This window comes from Phoenix dactylifera, chromosome 2 (genome assembly GCF_051530095.1).
Source record: "Phoenix dactylifera cultivar Ajwa chromosome 2, Ajwa_hap1_PhDact_Kaust_v1.1, whole genome shotgun sequence".
Lineage (NCBI taxonomy): Eukaryota > Viridiplantae > Streptophyta > Magnoliopsida > Arecales > Arecaceae > Phoenix > Phoenix dactylifera.
Window position 1 is genome coordinate 28,941,838 of NC_143191.1, and position 20,060 is coordinate 28,961,897.

At 45.9% G+C, this 20,060-nt stretch overlaps 1 non-coding gene across 1 annotated transcript; it reads left to right on the forward strand.

The window, feature by feature from the left end:
- Nucleotides 1-19,218: 19,218 nt before the first annotated feature.
- On the forward strand, nt 19,219-19,416 carry LOC113461326 (U2 spliceosomal RNA). Its single transcript, XR_003383541.1, has one exon. It is a non-coding gene; the product is annotated as a U2 spliceosomal RNA (small nuclear RNA).
- Nucleotides 19,417-20,060: the final 644 nt, after the last annotated feature.

Here is a 20,060-nt window from a genome sequence, read left to right on the forward strand (position 1 = left end):
GACCGGTCGCCTTGGCTTGCGCCAGCCTTGGCCGACCAACGAGCGGAATGTCCTGAGGCTCGGCCCTCGGATGCCTGGCTAGCCCGATGATCATCCCGGGAGCAGACTAGCCGGAAGCCCCGACCGGTCGCCTCGGCTTGCGCCAGCCTTGGCCGACCAACGAGTGGAATTTCCCGAGGCTCGGCCCTCGGATGCCAGGCTAACCCGATGATCATCCCGGGAGCAGACTAGCCTGAAGCCCCGACCGGTCGCCTCGGCTTGCGCCAGCCTTGGCCGACCAACGAGCGGAATTTCCCGAGGCTCGGCCCTCGGATGCCAGGCTAACCCGACGATCATTCCGGGAGCAGACTAGCCTGAAGCCCCGACCGGTCGCCTCGGCTTGCGCCAGCCTTGGCCGACCAACGAGCGGAATTTCCTGAGGCTTGACAACCCTCGGATGCCAGGCTAACCCGACGATCATCCCGGGAGCAGACTAGCCTGAAGCCCCGACCGGTCGCCTCGGCTTGCGCCAGCCTTGGCCGACCAACGAGCGGAATTTCCTGAGGCTTGACAACCCTCGGATGCCAGGCTAACCCGACGATCATCCCGGGAGCAGACTAGCCTGAAGCCCCGACCGGTCGCCTCGGCTTGCGCCAGCCTTGGCCGACCAACGAGCGGAATTTCCTGAGGCTTGACGGCCCTCGGATGCCTGGCTAGCCCGATGATCATCCCGGGAGCAGACTAGCCGGAAGCCCCGACCGGTCGCCTCGGCTTGCGCCAGCCTTGGCCGACCAACGAGTGGAAGGTCCCGAGGCTCGGCCCTCGGATGCCAGGCTAACCCGATGACCATCCCGGGAGCAGACTAGCCTGAAGCCCCGACCAGTTGCCTCGGCATGCGCCAGCCTTGGTCGACCAACGAGTGGAATTTCCTGAGGCCTAACCCTCGGATGCCTGGCTTAGCGCCGGAAGAATTTCCTGAGGCCTAACCCTCGGATGCCTGGCTTGGCGCCGGAAGAATTTCCTGAGGCCTAACCCTCGGATGCCTGGCTTAGCGCCGGAAGAATTTCCTAAGGCCTAACCCTCGGATGCCTGGCTTAGCGCCGGAAGAGTTTCCTGAGGCCTAACCCTCGGATGCCTGGCTTAGCGCCGGAAGAGTTTCCTGAGGCCTAACCCTCGGATGCCTGGCTTGGCGCCGGAAGAATTTCCTGAGGCCTAACCCTCGGATGCCTGGCTTGGCGCCGGAAGAATTTCCTGAGGCCTAACCCTCGGATGCCTGGCTTAGCGCCGAAAGAGTTTCCTGAGGCCTAACCCTCGGATGCCTGGCTTAGCGCCGGAAGAATTTCCCGAGGCCCAACCCTCGGATGCCTGGCTTAGCGCCGGAAGAGTTTCCTGAGGCCTAACCCTCGGATGCCTGGCCTAGCGCCGGAAGAATTTCGGGAGCCAGGAGTCAGCAAGACGCTACCGAGAGTTAAAAGAAAAAGAAGGACGAAGGCGAAATGAAGAAACATTCAACTAGCATTAATTTTCATTGTTTCAAGGCCGAGGCCCATACAATTTGGCAAAACTCCGGTATACAAAAAAAAAGAGAAGACAATGAAAGGTACAAGAGGTCAGCTTGGAGGAACTCCCGGGTCGGGAACGTCGGGCTCGTCCGCAGGAGGTAGGGAAGCAGCAGGAGAACCAGCAGGCAATGGCGCCGGAGAGGAGTCGAGAAGGGAAATCTCGCTCAGGTCAACTTCGGGGTACTTAGCCGACACCCTTGCCAGGCCCTCCTCGAAGCCTAAGATAAAGGCTTCGGCCCCCGCGTCCGACGCGTCACGAACAAACTCGTCGGACTGACGATAGGTCTGTACTGCCTCCGACATATCATGAGCGAACTCGGCGGACTGGCGATAAGCCTCTACCGCCTGACGCCCGATTTCCGCACTCCTCTCGGCCAGCGCCGCCTCTGCCCGCTCCATAATCTGGGCTTTCGCCTCCAAGACCTTCGCCACAATCCGGCTTTCCGCCTCGGTGGAGACCCTCAGCAGCTCAGCCCGAGCCTCCTTGTGCTTCGCTTCGGCAGCAATGCGAGCAGCCTCAGCCTCCGTCAGGCGCGAATGAAGCTCCTGATCGCTCGCACGGAACTTCTCCAAGGCCGACTCCAATTCGCCCAGCTTAGCTTCAAGAGACCGGATTCGGTTGCGGGCGTCGTCGGCTGACCGCTGGGCCTTCTCCCACCTCTCCCGGTAGTCGGCAGCCTTCCGGGACTGCTTCTCGGCCCGCTCATCCGCCTTCTTGACCTCGCCCTCGAGACCCGAGGCAACCTTGAGCTGCTCCTGAGCCTCCAACAGTTGCTTCTCGAGGGCAGCAAAGCCGAGTGCCCGCTCTTCGGCCTCCCGGAGCCTCGCCTCGAAGTCCCCGGTCGTCCTGCCTGCCACAGCCTGGCCTTCCTTTTCCACTGCTTTCAGCCGGTCCTCGGCCTTCGCCAGAAGCCCCGCCTGTTCCTTGTAGCACTCCTCCAGACGGATCATGTACTGGGCGAGCTAAGAAATAGGAAAAATAAGGGAGTCAGGCGGAGAACAACAGAGCCAATAAATGGTGAAAAGCGGCCAGAAGAACACTCACCGACATGAGACAGACACAGCTGGCAGCCCCAACGTCAGAGACCTCCAACTCCCGGACCCGCCGACGGTCCTTCTCCAGCAGCACTGTTTCGATGAGATTTCGGGCGCCATCGGTAGTGAAGGCAGACCCCGATTTCTCCCCAGAGCTGGACGGTGGTTCTGCAGCCTTACCCCTATCCATCGCCTGGGGAAGAGTCCGGCCGATCGCGCTCGGGGCGGGGGTCACCCCAGGAATTGATAGGGTCTCGCTCGGTCGGGGCCTCGGCGCGTCCCTCCTCGAGTCATCAGGAGCCGACCGAGTCGGAGGCCGGGTCGGGGACCGATCACGTCCGACCCGTCCGTCTCGGGCAGGCTCGGATGATACCTCCGAAGTAGCGGCAATCTTACCACCGGAGGGCTGATACAGCGTCAGCTGCCGGTTCGTGCCCACGACGTCTCCCTGATCGGTGGGCCCGGACTCGTCGGTCGGCGTCGGAGGCACCTCCTTACGGGACCTCTTCGCCGGTGGGGCCCCGCTCGGAAGAGCTCGTTTCCTCCTCTGGGCTGCTTCCAGCAGGGACGCCCTACCAACAGCCTTTGTCTTCACCGACCGCATGACGTCGTCGATCTCTGCAAAAAGGACGGGATAGTCGGAGACGGAGAAACCAAAGGAAAGAACGGGACGAAAGAAGGGAAAAAGTCAAGAAAGAATCGGTGGCGGACTCACGGTCGGTGGGGACCGAGCTCAGACCGACATTCACCAAAGTATCCTCGGAAATAAGGCGGGCCACCGGGGGGAGCTGGCCCTCGGCAACCAACCCCTTCAAGGCGGCCAAGCCATCGGACTCCTCCCTTGACAGTCTCGATAGGCCGATCGGAGACTTCATCGGGGTCTCCCAGGTCGCCCTGATTTCCCAAGAGGGATCTGTATCAACAAAAAAGAAGCGCTCCTTCCATTTGTGAATGGAGGTAGGAGCCTCCTTGACAAGGCCGCATCCTCGCCGCGCTGCGAAGCACCACCACCCTTTGTCCTGGGGGTGGCCGCTCAGGCTGTAGAACTCCCAAAAAACATTCAGGGTGGCGGGGATCTCGTGCATACGGCAGAGAACCTGGAAGACCGTCAGGGCCCGCCACGAGTTCGGCACCAGTTGCGTCGGTGCCACTCTTAAACCCCGTAGCACCTGCATGACCAAATCCGAAGGGGGGAAGCGGAACCCGGCCTGGAGAATGCCCTCATTGATGGCGATCTTCCCTGGAGGAGGATGGGACATCCTCTCCTCAGGCCCCGGGAGCGTGGCGTTGCAGGCCTCGGGAAGGTGGTACCGAGCCACAAGTCTGTCTAAGTCTGTGGCGACCAGCTCCGACTTAATTTGGTCTGCTCTCACTTCGCCCATTCCTAATGGCCAATAAACCTACGGTCAGGACGGGGACAGGAAGGGGGGAAAGACCGGAGCGACTGGAGTACACTAGTATAAGAGGGGAAAGTATGGAGAGCCCTAAGCAGAAGAATGGGGAAAACTCACCGGAAAAGAGGTAAGAACGGCTCCGAGAGCGCCAAAGGAGAAACGAGCGAACAGTCCGACGGCAGCAACAGCAGCGCAAAGGGGAAACTTGAAAATATCTGTAAAGAAGAAGACGGACGGGGAAAGGCCCCCGAATAAATAGGCGGAAAGGCAAGTGACGCCTCAATGACGCCAGAGGACGCCTGGCTGCCGAAGGGTCGCTCGCGCCCCAAAGGCGAATCGACACCATTAAGGAAGGATGTCCGCCGAAATCCTCAGACTGCCAGGTCAGCAATAACCGCCATACGCCATAAAAAGGGCGGGGAGCTCGAAGCGCGCGCGCCTCTCCGAGGAACGGCGGCAATCCCGAAACATCACTCCCTTCACCTGTTCCCCTTCTGGTTCCAGGCTCGGAAGTGGGGGGCTACTGTTACGGGGGAAATAAGCCGCCATGCCCCACGTGACCGGCACGCGCGCCCAGGAAGACTACGGCTGCCCTTTGATCCAGCAATCCGACCCCGAGTCGGATATCCTCGGCTCCGCAGCCCGACCCCGAGTCGGCTGCCCTTTGATCCAGCAATCCGACCCCGAGTCGGATATCCTCGGCTCCGCAGCCCGACCCCGAGTCGGCTGCCCTTTGATCCAGCAATCCGACCCCGAGTCGGATATCCTCGGCTCCGCAGCCCGACCCCGAGTCGGCTGCCCTTTGATCCAGCAATCCGACCCCGAGTCGGATATCCTCGGCTCCGCAGCCCGACCCCGAGTCAGCTGCCCCTTGATCCAGCGCTCCGACCCCGAGTCGGAGATCTCTTGATAACGACAGGCTATTCCCCAGAGGCACGCCGCGGCCTCCTGCTCCACTACTCCCTGCAACGGCTGTATCCGATGCTGCTCCACGATCTCCTGCATCAGCCGTACAAAGCGGAGCCCCACTATGCCCTGACGTGGCCGTACCCGGTGCTGCTCCACGACGTCCTGTAACGGCCATGTCAGTGGCCACACCATCGTGCCCCACGATAACGAACCCCCCTGAGAGACCCCCCAGCCAGGTATATATGCGGCTGGGGGGAGAAAGGGGGGAGGTGAGCAATATCTCCCAGAGCACTCTCTTACTTGCGATTATCACCTCTCCTCCTCCTCCAATCTCCTCTGACTTGACCGTCGGAGGGCCATCACCACCCTGGTGGTGGTGCAAGGCTTGTTTGCAGGTTTCTTGGCGGAAGGTGGAGCGCAACCAACACCAACCAAGACAACTCAGACGGAACTCCGTTCACACCGCAGTGCCAATCGTTCTCGGTTTGGACCACCAGCAACAAATACCTATACCGTTTTCTGAGGATTCGACCTCGGACTTCCGAGTTTTACTACTTGCGCGATTCTCCTGCACTTGGGAGAGCAGTTTTGCGACCGCATCACCTATACCTAAAGAACTTTGTAGGGTTTTTTTTTGTTTTGCTAGGACAGACGATTTATATGTGACGAGTATAAATACACCCAATAAAATTAGAGAACAAAATATCTTGGAGTGCCCGAGGCAACTCCCTATCTCCAGCCTACACGGTACTATCCGTATAGCTGGCCATATAGGCGGCCACCCAATCCGCAGCCCCATTAGCTTTATGGAAGATAAGTTTGGCTTGAAAGGCCACTCCATTCCTCGTCATGGCCCAAATATTACGAAGCAAAGGTTGGTCGTCATCCGTACCCCTTGGATTTCTCTAGATCTATCTGATAACCGTAGCCAAGTCGCCCTTCAGAATGACTGAGCGAGCTCGCAAACCTAGCCGGGCATGTCGAGGGCCTGCCCACGTGACCCTCAACTCTGCACCAGAAATCGAAATATCGAATAGCTGACAGCCCACTTGCTGCCATCATCCTGGTGTTCGGGTCTTTCATAACAAACTTCGCGCCATTCTTGTTAGAAGTATGCCCTAGAAGCCAATCTGGCTGACACATTGTTAATTCTAGGAACATAATTTTGTACTTGACTATTTATTATTGAATAAATAAAAGGCATCTTTTCATTCATATTATCTATGTGTCTATGAATCGTCCAAGAAATTAATAAGATGATGATGCATATTCTCAAGAGTTGAGAATTTGAGCCATGTATCATTGGTGATTAATTTCTAAATGCTCCTGATCAATGGATCATCACGAGGACGGTGATCGATCCGATCAGTGCACAGATCACTTTCCTTCTGGATGGACGAGACTTGAGTCCACAGTGTGGGGATACTGAAGTGATAGTGCAGGTGCTTGTTAGAGAATAAGGGTACTGAGCGTGACCAAGACAAGAAGTCACTTGTATGTCTATCCACTCGTCAGTGACTTACTTGATGTTGCAGTAGTGTGACTGGTCCTTTGACCTGCGGTGCTTCGGCTACTCACAGTGAGGTTATTGTAGTTTGACTGCACACATACATGGTCTCTAGCCATATGGGTCCATGCAGTGTAGATTGGCTGCAGTAGGTTCACTGTAGGAGTAGGGTATGCACCTACAAGGAATCTATCGACCTTGATAGAAGAGGAGTGATCCTATGTGATTTGTTAGACTGAGTTCTAAGACCTTGGCCAGGGCAGTAATATAAAGTGGAGAAAACGTTTTCCACTATCGAACTCGAGTCGAATAAATCTTGACATATGACAGACGATGGAGTTTGACGAGTTGTCCATGACCTCCGTCCTGTAGGGATCCACGATAGTAGGACTGTATCACACGTTAACTGCACCTAGAGGTTCATCATTCCATTCTGCTGGGTAGCCACTACATACTGCTAGGTGTCACTGGTGGATGGTGGGACTCACAGGGATTATCTCGATGATCGATAAACCCTAATGAGTTGAGTTGGAATCGTTCCGACCCATTGAAAGGAGTTTTCAATGATATTGTGATAGAGATCACAATATATCTCACTACCAGTCAGAGTAGAACCTATGGGGTCACACACACCAGAAGTATTGACCGATCCGATGGTTGAAAAGTGATTATGAATCACAAATAATCAATTTGATTGATAAGAAGCTGAAGAAGGAACAAAGGGAATTAATTAATTGGACTTGAAACAAAAAGTCCTACTTCAAGTAGGATTCCTAGAGTCCTAATTAGATTAGGACTGGAAATCCTAGTTGGAGTAGGACTGGGATTCCTACTTGGAATAGGATTCCTGCAATCCTAATGAGATTAGGAGTTTTGAATCAAAATTGGATTCCTACTTGGAATAGGATTCCTAGAGTCCTAATCGGATTAGGACTTCGGATTTAAATAGAGTCCTAATTGGATTAGGACTAAAATTAAACAAATCCTAATTGGATTAGGATTCTTTAAGTCCTAATTAATTATTAATCTAATGAATCAACATGACTCCTAATTGGATTAGGATTGAAGAGTTCAATTGAGTCATGGTTCATTCATGTCCTAATTGGATTAGGACTAGCATAGATTGAACCCAATTGATTCATGATTTGGTTAAAGCCTAATAGGATTAGGACTTAGCCATAAGAGGGACACCTAATCCTCCTTAGAGGAGGATTAGGGCAACACAATAAAGAAGGATCACGCCCCTCCTTTGCTCTTCTTTGGTGCGGCATGAAGAGAGGGGCCGGCACCCCTCTTTGGAAGAAAATAAGGAGCTCCTAAAAGTTAGGAGCTCCACACCTTTAAAAGGAGAGGCCTTGGCGGAACCCTAGGAGGGTGAATAACCTCCTTCCAGCCGTGGCCTCCTCTCTCCTTGGTTCAGCCACCATCAGCAAAGGGAAAAGAAGAGGAGGCGTCTCCCTCCTCTTGGTCTTCTTCCTTGGCTCCAACGCATGAAAAGAGAAGAAGGCTGCAGGGGCTTTTGATCTTCTTTCCATCTTCATCCTTCTTTTTCCTCCTCTCAAGCACAATTAAGGGTTGATTGAAAGAGAGGAGATCAGCCATCAAAAGAAGTCTTTGCAAAGGAGCTAGCACCCCGAGAAGACAAGAAAGATTTGATCGGTCCTCTACTTCGTGTGGATACCCGTAGAGGCCGGACGTTTGAACGGCTTCAAGCGAACCCTCTTCCAAAAACCATGAATTCAGATTTGCGGTGATCATCTATCCGCGCAAGGTGAAGATCTGATCTTCCTAATGTTTTTAAAAGTTTTAATTCTTACCTAATTACGAAAGGTCTCGAAACAACGTTCATGCGATGAACGTTGATCCCGCACATGCCCCCTTTCCGCTGCCATCTGATTTTTGTTTTGAAATATCAGCGGCATGGGCGGGTTTCCAACAGTGGTATCAGAGCCTAGGCTTCGTAGTTTAAGGTAAGAATTAATTATAAGTAGGCTTATTAGATCTGAAAATTGAATGATCATGCATGCTGAAAATTTTCTACATGCAGAATTTTTCTAGGGTGCTGATTTTTACATGCTGATTTTTATATGATAAAAGGATGATTCTAATAGCATTGTTAATGTGATTACAAAGTATAGAATCATGATTAGCATGATCAGCAACCTATGTCATGAGATAATCAATTAATTATCAGATCTGAAAATTATAATTGTTGCATATGGTGATGATCATAGGATTCAAACCCTTTTGGTATCAAATGTAATGACCTGCGATGTGATCTGCGATGTCATGTAATTTTTCAGATGCTTGCATGCATTTTATTTGATGTTTTGAGAGGCCTGCGTGCCTCCTAAAAGGGAGATGTAATTTATTTTTATTTTTATTTTATATCTGATTGTATTTCTGTGATGTGATGTACGTCAACGATCAAGTCGAAGATGATGCATGAGATGAACAGGGCTCCAAGCGGCTGATAACGATTGGATCAAGAGTTGGTCAAGGATCGAGTCAAGGAGGCTTGGAACCAATTCAAGAGTTGAAGATCAGTTGATCGATTGACGTGCATGTGCTTGTAATACGACCTAACTAGAATCCATGATCATCACCTATTTAAAGTTTAGCTTTAATTATTGCTGCGATTATAAATGCCTGCAATGCGCCGTTTGCATGTGATGTGAATGTGAGTCGGGTAGATAGGTTTACATATGATGTAGCAAACCCAATTGAGACCTAAATCAAAACCTCCTCAATCAAGTCGAGAGTGAACCGACATGAGCAAGTCATATTAGATTAATTGATCTAATTGGTGTCTAGGAAAGCATGAAAGGTGGTTACTTAATTAGGACCTTACTCTCTGAGTAAGGGGAGCCTCCCACCTGCTTACCTGGCCAATTGTTCGATTACCTCTTATGAAGAGCTCAAGTTGTAAACACTAAGACCTGATTAACCAATATTAAGTCAATAGGTCTTCCACTGTAGTAGAGCTGCTAAGGCCTTTCTGATGTTGATTTGTCTCGGCTGGACACAGTGGTCAAGTTGCATCGGGGGGCTGGACCTCTCTATAGACATGAAATGTTGTAGGGTAAAGGTGGGGTTGGGCACCAATAACTGTTAGGTGAGGACCCAATGACGACTTTATTCCTACGATTATACGGTGGGTCTGACTTAACTAAGAAATGGGACCAATAACTGTTAGGTGAGGTCTTCATGGCTTAGAGACCAAGTTACACTGCAACATGCTTGAGAAGCATTGTACAAGAGTTGTACATTCATCAATCTATGTGTCACCAATAACTGTTAGGTGAGGTGGCATGTAAATCGGTAGGACCGCAGTACCCACTAGAAACCCTAGTCGTGTGGGATTTCCGTTTTCCTACCGGGGGAGTGTGAGGAATTCGAGAAAATAGTGGGAGTTATATTTGTTCTAAAAGACCTTAGAACAGATGAGGATCAAGTACAAAAGTCTAACTAGAATCTTTACTCTCTGAGGATTATAAAGTCAGCTTCTAGACTCTTAAATCATATCCTATAGAACAACCGTTTGACCAAACCCAATTATAAAGATTGGCTCAGCAAATTTCAAAATAGTTTTGAATTGTGAGAAATTCGGGTATATGCTAGACCATGGAATCCCCGTATTACCAATCCGTCCGATCACTGATCAGCGTAAGACGCTTGTTAAGTGGAAGAACAATGACAATAAAATTAGGTGCTGCACAATGGCATCCATGTCCAATGCATTACAATGCCAGCATGAGAACATGAAGACTGCCAGGAACATATTAAATCACCTGCAAGAGTTGTATGGCGATCAGAGTTGCGCAGCATATTTTGAAGTGTCCAAGAGGCTCTTCAAGGCAAAGATGCGCGATGGGCAGTCTATCCATGTTCATGGTTTGACCATGATAAAGGACTTAAAGAAGCTTGAGAAGCTCGGCATGACCATGCACAAGGAATTGCAAACGGATTTGATCCCATAATTCCTTCTAGCTTCATATGAACAGTTTATAGTAAATTACCATATGAACAAGATTGTATGCACCAAAATAGAATTGTTGAATAAATTGGTAACTAACTTAGGGACCTTGAAGAAGTTCAAGGGGCATCGTTTTCGCTGTCAAGTTGGTTTCTACTTTCAAGAGAGAGTCTATTTGAAAGAAGAAGAAGCCTGCGAAGAAGCAGAAGACTAAGAAAACACCAAGTTAGGAAGTTCCAAGAAAAGGGCCAATTGCAAGGAAAAGTGTTTCCATTGCATCATGGACGGCCATTGGAAGAGGAACTGTCCTACGTACATGGGAAGCATAAAGAACATGAAGGGTGATACACCTTCAGAAGGTATGTCAGATATGCTCAAGATACTTAGGGACTGTTACCTATTGCTAGCAGAAATTTAATTTCTGTATTTTATTGAGCACAGAAAGATTTTTATTTGAAAAATAAATTGATTCAACATGGTTTTATGATTGACAGTCTCTATCACATACATATGGATGTATCTGTGAATATATCTGAGCAAACAGTGAATACCATAAGATCTAATAGATCCAAAAATGAGATAAATCTAAAGTATTTGTGGCACCTCAGGCTTGGCCATATAGGAGAAGACAGAATAAACAAATTGGAGAAACATGAGCTTTTGGGCTCATTGACTTTCGAGTCATATTTGATTTGTGAATTCTGCCTTCAAGGAAAGATGGCCAAGTTATCCTTTGTAGGACACAGGGAGGTCCACTGAAATACTTATCCTAGTACACACTGATGTGTGTGGCCCATTCGATGTGCAGGCTAGGGGTTATAATTTTTTACTTCATTTACCGATGATTACTCACGGTATGGATATGTGTATGAGATACAAATATAAAACTTTTGAAAGGTTCAAAAAGCTTAGATATGAAGTAGAAAAATAAGCACAAAAACTCATTAAGGTTCTTCGATCAGATCGAGGAAGTGAATACCTTAATGGAGAGTTCCGTGATTATCTCAAGGAGAATGGTATAGTTTCATAATGGACTCCTCCTGGAACACCTCAGCTCAATGAAGTGTCAGAGAGGAGGAATCGGACTCTATTGATATGGTCCAGTCCATGATGAGCTTCACTGATTTACCCTTGTTTCTTTAGATAGATGCCCTATTTTCAGCTATTTACTTGTTGAATAGAGTTCCCTCTAAAGTCCATTTCTACCGCACCATATGAGATATGACATGGTAAGAAACCAAGTCTTGGTCATCTCAAGATTTGGAGATGTCCGGCCCACGTCAAGAGACTACAGGCAGACAAGTTAGAGGCTAGGACCATAAGTGCTCGTTTTATAGGATATCCTAAAGAGTCATTAGGATACAATTTTTACATCTCAGAGGATCACAATGTGTTTGTGAGCCGTCATGCCATCTTCTTGGAAAATCAGTTTATCCTTGATAGAGGCAGTGGGAGGAAAATTGAGCTTGAAGAGAAAGTCTCTGAAAAGCAATGAGTCATGGATCCTATCGAACCCATTCATACAGAGCCAGTACACGATGTCCCTCGACCACCTCGTAGATCTAGTAGGGTCTCCCATCCTCCCGATAGATACTTAGGTATACTAGAAGAGGATACCGAGGAAATGTTCCTAGTGGGAGATAGGGATCATACACAAGATCCCAAAACCTACGATGAGGCGATATCTGATATTGATTCCGAGAAATGGCTGGAAGCCATGAAGTCAGAGTTAGACTCCATGCATTCCAACCAAGTCTGGACCTTAGTAGATCCACCAGAAGGTATTGTACCTATTGGATGTAAATGGATCTACAAAAGAAAAATAGGTTCGGATGGAAAGGTAGAGACCTTTAAGGCAAGGCTGGTGGCGAAAGGGTATAGTCAACGCGAAGGCATTGACTATCAGGAGACCTTTTCACCTGTAGCCATGCTGAAATCCATCCGAACACTGCTTGCCATTGCAGCATTTCATGATTATGAAATCTGGCAGATGGATGTGAAAACTGCTTTCCTGAATGGATATCTTGATGAAGATATCTATATGGAACAACCTCTGGGTTTCACTTCCAGTGATGGAGATCACAAGGTCTGCAAGCTGCAAAGGTCCATCTATGGACTAAAGCAAGCATCTCGGAGTTGGAACACTCGTTTTGATGACACAATCAAAACGTTTGATTTCATCAAAAATGAAGAGAAACTGTGTGTTTACAAAAAGGTTAGTGGGAGCGCTGTCGTATTTCTCGTACTATACGTGGACGACATCCTCCTGATAGGAAATAATATTCCCATGCTAACCTCGGTCAAGGTCTGGTTGTCAAAAGAGTTCTCCATGAAAGACCTTGGGGAAGCATCCTATATTTTGGGAATAAAGATCTATAGAGATAGATCTAAAAGGATACTTGGCCTATCACAGAAAATGTATATAGAGGAAGTGCTGAAAAGGTTCAGCATGGAAAACTCCAAAAGGGGTCTCTTACCCCTTAGGCATGGAATTCATCTCTCCAAGAAGATGTGCCCCAACACATCTGAAGAGATTCAATGCATGAGCAAGATCCCTTATGCATCGGCAATAGGGAGCCTCATGTATGCCATGCTATGTACACGACCTGATATAGCTCTTGCTGTGAGTGTCACAAGCAGATATCAGTCAAATCCAGGTAAGGAACACTGGACAGCTGTGAAGAATATTCTTAAGTACTTGAGAAGAACTAAAGATTTATTCTTAGTCTTTGGAGGATCATCAGAGTTGAAGGTAGAAGGATGCACACATATTGATGATAAAAAGTCTACATCAGAATATGTGCAATGGTGGTTCAGCAAATTGGAAGAGTTTCAAACAACCGATCATTATAGATTCTACCTTAGAAGCTGAATGTTAAGCCGTCTCTAAGGGTGCAGTGGAAATCTTTTGGTTTAAAAAGTTCATTGCAGAATTAGGTGTAATGTCATCAGATGTCATAACACTCTACTGCGATAACAAAGGCACCATAGCACAAGCTAAGGAGCCAAAGGTCTCACCAGAAATCAAAGCACATAGAGCGGCAGTTTAACCTAATAAGCGACTACCTCGAAAGAAAATAAGTAGAGGATCAGAGAGTAGACTCCACAGAAAATGTGGCGGACCCATTCACTAAGCAGCTAAGTCGGCAGAAAAACTAAAGCGTATCTTGAGAAGATGGGGCTTAGGTTTATGGTTGATTGGCTTTAGTGCAAGTGGGAGATTGTTAGAAGTATGCCCTAGAAGCCAATCTGGCTGACACATTGTTAATTCTAGGGACATAATTTTGTACTTGACTATTTATTATTGAATAAATAAAAGGCATCTTTTCATTCATATTATCTATGTGTCTATGAATCGTCCAAGAAATTAATAAGATGATGATGCATATTCTCAAGAGTTGAGAATTTGAGCCATGTATCATTGGTGATTAATTTCTAAATGCTCCTGATCAATGGATCATCACGAGGACGGTGATCGATCCGATCAGTGCACAGATCACTTTTCTTCTGGATGGACGAGACTTGAGTCCACAGTGTGGGGATACTGAACTGATAGTGCAGGTGCTTGTTAGAGAATAAGGGTACTGAGCGTGACCAAGACAAGAAGTCACTTGGATGTCTATCCACTCGTCAGTGACTTACTTGATGTTGCAGTAGTGTGACTGGTCCTTTGACCAGCAGTGCTTCGGCTACTCACAGTGAGGTTATTGTAGTTTGACTGCACACATACATGGTCTCTAGCCATATGGGTCCATGCAGTGTAGATTGGCTGCAGTAGGTTCACTGTAGGAGTAGGGTATGCACCTACAAGGAATCTATCGACCTTGATAGAAGAGGAGTGATCCTATGTGATTTGTTAGACTGAGTTCTAAGACCTTGGCCAGGGCAGTAATATAAAGTGGAGAAAACGTTTTCCACTATCGAACTCGAGTCGAATAAATCTTGACATATGACAGACGATGGGGTTTGACGAGTTGTCCATGACCTCCGTCCTGTAGGGATCTACGATAGTAGGACTGTATCACACGTTAACTGCACCTAGAGGTTCATCATTCCATTCTGCTGGGTAGCCACTACATGCTGCTAGGTGTCACTGGTGGATGGTGGGACTCACAGGGATTATCTCGATGATCGATAAACCCTAATGAGTTGAGTTGGAATCGTTCCAACCCATTGAAAGGAGTTTTCAATGATATTGTGATAGAGATCACAATATATCTCACTACCAGTCAGAGTAGAACCTATGGGGTCACACACACCAGAAGTATTGACCGATCCGATGGTTGAAAAGTGATTATGAATCACAAATAATCAATTCGATTGATAAGAAGCTGAAGAAGGAACAAAGGAAATTAATTAATTGGACTTGAAACAAAAAGTCCTACTTCAAGTAGGATTCCTAGAGTCCTAATTAGATTAGGACTGAAAATCCTAGTTGGAGTAGGACTGGGATTCCTACTTGGAATAGGATTCCTGCAATCCTAATGAGATTAGGAGTTTTGAATCAAAATTGGATTCCTACTTGGAATAGGATTCCTACTTGGAATAGGATTCCTAGAGTCCTAATCGGATTAGGACTTCGGATTCAAATAGAGTCCTAATTGGATTAGGACTAAAATTAAACAAATCCTAATTGGATTAGGATTCTTTAAGTCCTAATTAATTATTAATCTAATGAATCAACATGACTCCTAATTGGATTAGGATTGAAGAGTTCAATTGAGTCATGGTTCATTCAAGTCCTAATTGGATTAGGACTAGCATAGATTGAACCCAATTGATTCATGATTTGGTTAAAGCCTAATAGGATTAGGACTTAGCCGTAAGAGGGACACCTAATCCTCCTTAGAGGAAGATTAGGGCAACACAATAAAGAAGGATCACGCCCCTCCTTTGCTCTTCTTTGGTGCGGCATGAAGAGAGGGGCCGGCACCCCTCTTTGGAAGAAAATAAGGAGCTCCTAAAAGTTAGGAGCTCCACACCTTTAAAAGGAGAGGCCTTGGCGGAACCCTAGGAGGGTGAATAACCTCCTTCCAGCCGTGGCCTCCTCTCTCCTTGGTTCAGCCGCCATCAGCAAAGGGAAAAGAAGAGGAGGCGTCTCCCTCCTCTTGGTCTTCTTCCTTGGCTCCAACGCATGAAAAGAGAAGAAGGCTGCAGGGGCTTTTGATCTTCTTCCCATCTTCATCCTTCTTCTTCCTCCTCTCAAGCACAATCAAGGGTTGATTGAAAGAGAGGAGATCAGCCATCAAAAGAAGTCTTTGCAAGGGAGCTAGCACCCCGGGAAGACAAGAAAGATTTGATCGGTCCTCTACTTCGTGTGGATACCCGTAGAGGCCGGACGTTTGAACGGCTTCAAGCGAACCCTCTTCCAAAAACCACGAATTCAGATTTGCGGTGATCATCTACCCGCGCAAGGTGAAGATCTGATCTTCCTAATGTTTTTAAAAGTTTTAATTCTTACCTAATTACGAAAGGTCTCGAAACAACGTTCATGCGATGAACGTTGATCCCGCACATGCCCCCTTTCCGCTGCCATCTGATTTTTGTTTTGAAATATCAGCGGCATGGGCAGGTTTCTAACAATTCTGCGTACCTCCATTCGAAACAGATCCATCAAAATTGATCCATCGGAACTTTGAATATTTCGGTGTTGGTTTATTATTATTTTTTAATAAATAACGATTATTCCGTAACGGTAATGTGTGGGAGTAAACAAAGTCATGGGTGGGCCTCTTAAATATGTGGCGCAGATGCCGGGGGCTCCTTTGGGCGGCTGTTCCAGGTGAGTCCCCATGCGCTTTCACCTTCTACAATGTAATCATAGATTAGGGGCACCTTTTGCAATGTAATCATAGATACATAATCTTACAATTCAGGACCTTATCTAAAATAATTAATCAAAAAAAATTAATTTAAAATTTTTAATTCTATATAAGTACTCAAGATTTATTTAGTAAATAATCGATATGGAACTCAATACACACTCGCATTGGTCCTCATATACTCTCCTATTTAAGCCTCAACGTTGTCGTCAGATTAAGAGTTCAAATATATTTTTTATCAAAAAAAAAGAGTTCAAATCTATTCACAAGCATTATGATCGTCCCATAGTTAGCCCCAATAGATCTATGCTATAGTGTTCCCTAGTTTACATAAATTATGGGCCGGATTTTTTCTAATATCATTTGTCATGACTTAGGATCTCACCAAAAAATACTAGCCAGAATGTATTTTTAAGGATTTCTTAGTCCAGTATAAGTATCCAAGATCGGCGAATAACCGATGTGGGACTAAACACATGCCCACACGGATCGTCACATACTCTCCTTATTCAGTCCCTAACGTCCTCGTCAGGCTAAGTGTTCTAATCTATTTGAATCTAATCACAAATACCACGATAGGCCCATGGTCAGCCTCCATAAACCTGTGCTGCATTATTCGCTAGTTTACATAGGTTATGGGCCAGGTCTGCTCCGATGCCATTTGTCATGATAGAGGATCTCATCCAAAAGGACTAGCCGGAAGGTATCTTTTTGTATTTCTTAGTTCTGTATAAGTACCCAAGATCGGCGAATAACCAATGTAGAAATAAACACCTGCCTGCATGGATCATCACATACTCCCTTTATTCAAGTTCTAACGTCCTCGTCAGGCTAAGAGTTCAAATCTATTCAAATCTAATCACAAGCACTATGATAGGCACGTAATCAGCCTCCATGAATCCGTGCTACAGTGTCCCCTAATCCACATAGATTATAGGCCAGGTCGGCTCTGATACTATTTGTAACAACTCAGAACCTCATCCAAAATGGCTAGCCGGAAGATGTTATTTGAGTTACTTGATCCTGTATAAATACTTAAGATTTATCCAACAAATAACCAATATGGGACTAAACACACGCTCGCACGAGTTGTTACACATGTAGTTCGATAACTGGCTAGGCTGGCAATGATAACTATGGGTAGGGCAACTATGCCATCGGAAAGATGAAATTGTAATGTACACAATTTTAGGAGAGAATGTTGCTAATTCTAGATCCATACCTTTAACATACATATATGTGATTTATGTTAGATATATGGCTCTCACTAATGTTGTCCGCATAATAAATTGAATCTCGTAAATATAACTTCAATTGTAAAAGTTGCAATTTAACATAAATATCTAGTGCTTCCTGAGCTCGATGGAGTTATCATGTCAGTCTCTATTGATGATCATATATAGCAACGTACCCAAAATTTCTGCTTGGAAGATAAATCGTGTGTATTTAAGCATATGCAAGGCTCTCTTGATAGACTTGGCTTCTGGCCTTCAACTTGGGTTTTTATTTGATCTCTAATCACTTATCGGATCTTCAAGAATTGCTGACGCATCGGTTTTGCAAGTTTACCAATGACATCTTCTCAATAGATTCCTGTCGTAGATTTATCAATAATGGAGTTTTTATTTGCCCGTTTTATATGGCAATGTGAAAAGCAGTTGTGCTTAAGAAGGTAGATCTTTTCTTTGCCTTGCCTTGAAGAATAGGCTGTAAACAGTCAAGTTCTCGCCAAAAATATGTTCGACAGCAAGCTTTGAAAGTCCCATCACAGTACAAGTATTGAAACCTCTTCGCATCTTTTAATTAAGTGCCCTTTCATTAGAAGCATTTGGTACGTTTTCAAACTTAAGCTCGTGTTGGTGGATGGTGCGGGTGTTGGGCTTGGGCTTAACTTTTTTTTGCCGTTTAGTTTTTTGAATTTAAATTTTAAAATGATTTTAGTTTTGTCTCTTAGTAAACATCGTGTTCTTTAAAAACATCTCTTCCTTCTTTTTAAACACTATCAGATCCAAGGATTAAAAATCAGAATATTTTTCCTTATCTTCCTCTTCATACTCCTTTCTGTTTTCTGTGTTCCTGAGCGATTCTGAGCTGTTCGCTAGTGTCACTATATCTGCGAGTGTACGCTTAGAGTGATCCGGTTGTTGTATCCTGGAGGATAGGCCGCCATTACCTGCTGCACCAGACTTATTCTTCGAGAGACGTGATCTATTCTTAAGGACAGTGACATCACGTCTCAACCGACAAGTTTTTTTTCTTACCATCTACTCTTTCCGTAACACACTTTAGATTACTTGAAGACGTAAAACTCTCATTGTAATTACTACCTCCTTTTCTTTTTTTCTTTTTTTCGTTTAGTCATGCTTTCACTTCCTTAATAAATTGGGGGAAGCTTCCTTTATTAAATATTTTAATATTTAGTAGTCAATAATTGTGATGGTATTTTTCAATCATGATGACATATGATATTGGAACCATGATGTGATGTTGTTTTGGAGTTGGTGACCTTAGACCAATCGTGCACAAGCAAGGATGAGCAAGAATGTCAAAGAGAAGGAATTGGTATAAAATCTCAAACTTTGATATCAAACAATGCAGTATAAAAGAACTACATGGTGAAACACAATGCATTTTTTGATACACCCCTGAAAAAATTTATTAACTCATATAAATTATATCTTCACTTCTTCACTATCAAAAAAATAAATGATTGATAAAACAACAAGCACTTCATGTAATCCTTGAAAAAAATAATAATGTCGCATTAAAATTTATTTTCTTTTCACTCTCATGTGCAATTCTATTGGGTTCAATCCATTGACTCTATCTTTAAAGACATATTTTTCTTAAAAAGAAGAAACTCATGCCCTCTCCAATGACAACAGATTTTTTATCATCAAACCGTGAAGGCTGATGAAGAACTGAACGAGATGAATTCTAGGAGCCGTTTGTCCTTAGTCCCACATCGGCCACGTGCAACATGTGGATAAAGTGCTCTTGGCATAAAAGGAGGTGGGAGCGGGCCGTTACACTCATACCTTTCTCGGCCTTTTGGCTAAGATCAAGTGTAGTATCTGTTCTTATCAGTTTAATATCTGATACGTGGGCCATTGGCCCACTATGATATTAAATTAATTTTTCTACGGGGGAGGGTCCTTCACGGTGGCTTGCCACCGGGGCCCCCGAGCGTCGCCCATGCGTTGCACTACGGCACGGGCCGGGCGCACCCAACTACCAAATCTAAATTGCAAATGGGGTACCCTCCCTATTGGACTGGGGCACGACTCTACTGTTGTTTAATTTTCAGAAAACGTTTCTTTAAACAATCGAACTTGAATTTTTGGAACAACATCTGCCCCTCAAAAGCAAAGAAACTCGGATTTTCTCAGTTTTTTATTATATTTGCTGATAATTTTCATTTCAGCAAGTTCCATGTGATCGTTTGGTGTTTAGCAAGGTTGTTTACCAAAAGTTAGACAATTTTAATGATTATATCATGTGATGAAACAACACAATGTCATTTATGGCTGGATCTAAATATGCTAAGGTGTGAAGTAATGATTCTGATTGAATGCAATTTAATGATGAGTTTAGGTGGGAATTAGTCAGATAATCCGAACAACACTATTGGGATGTGAGTGATCCCTGAGAATACCAAAAGTCACATTTATAAAATTAAGTTTTTATCATTTTCTAGTTGAGTGTCAAAGTAGAACCCCAAAGTCATTTTGAGGCTTAAATCAACTTTAAACTGTTTTAAACTAAAATGATCAAAAATGACTTTGGCTCCCAAATCCCAATGGAGCTTAAGTTTTACTTTCAGGTGGCGATAGCTTACTGACTTTGGATAGGTAGGTTATATTTTTATTGATGCAT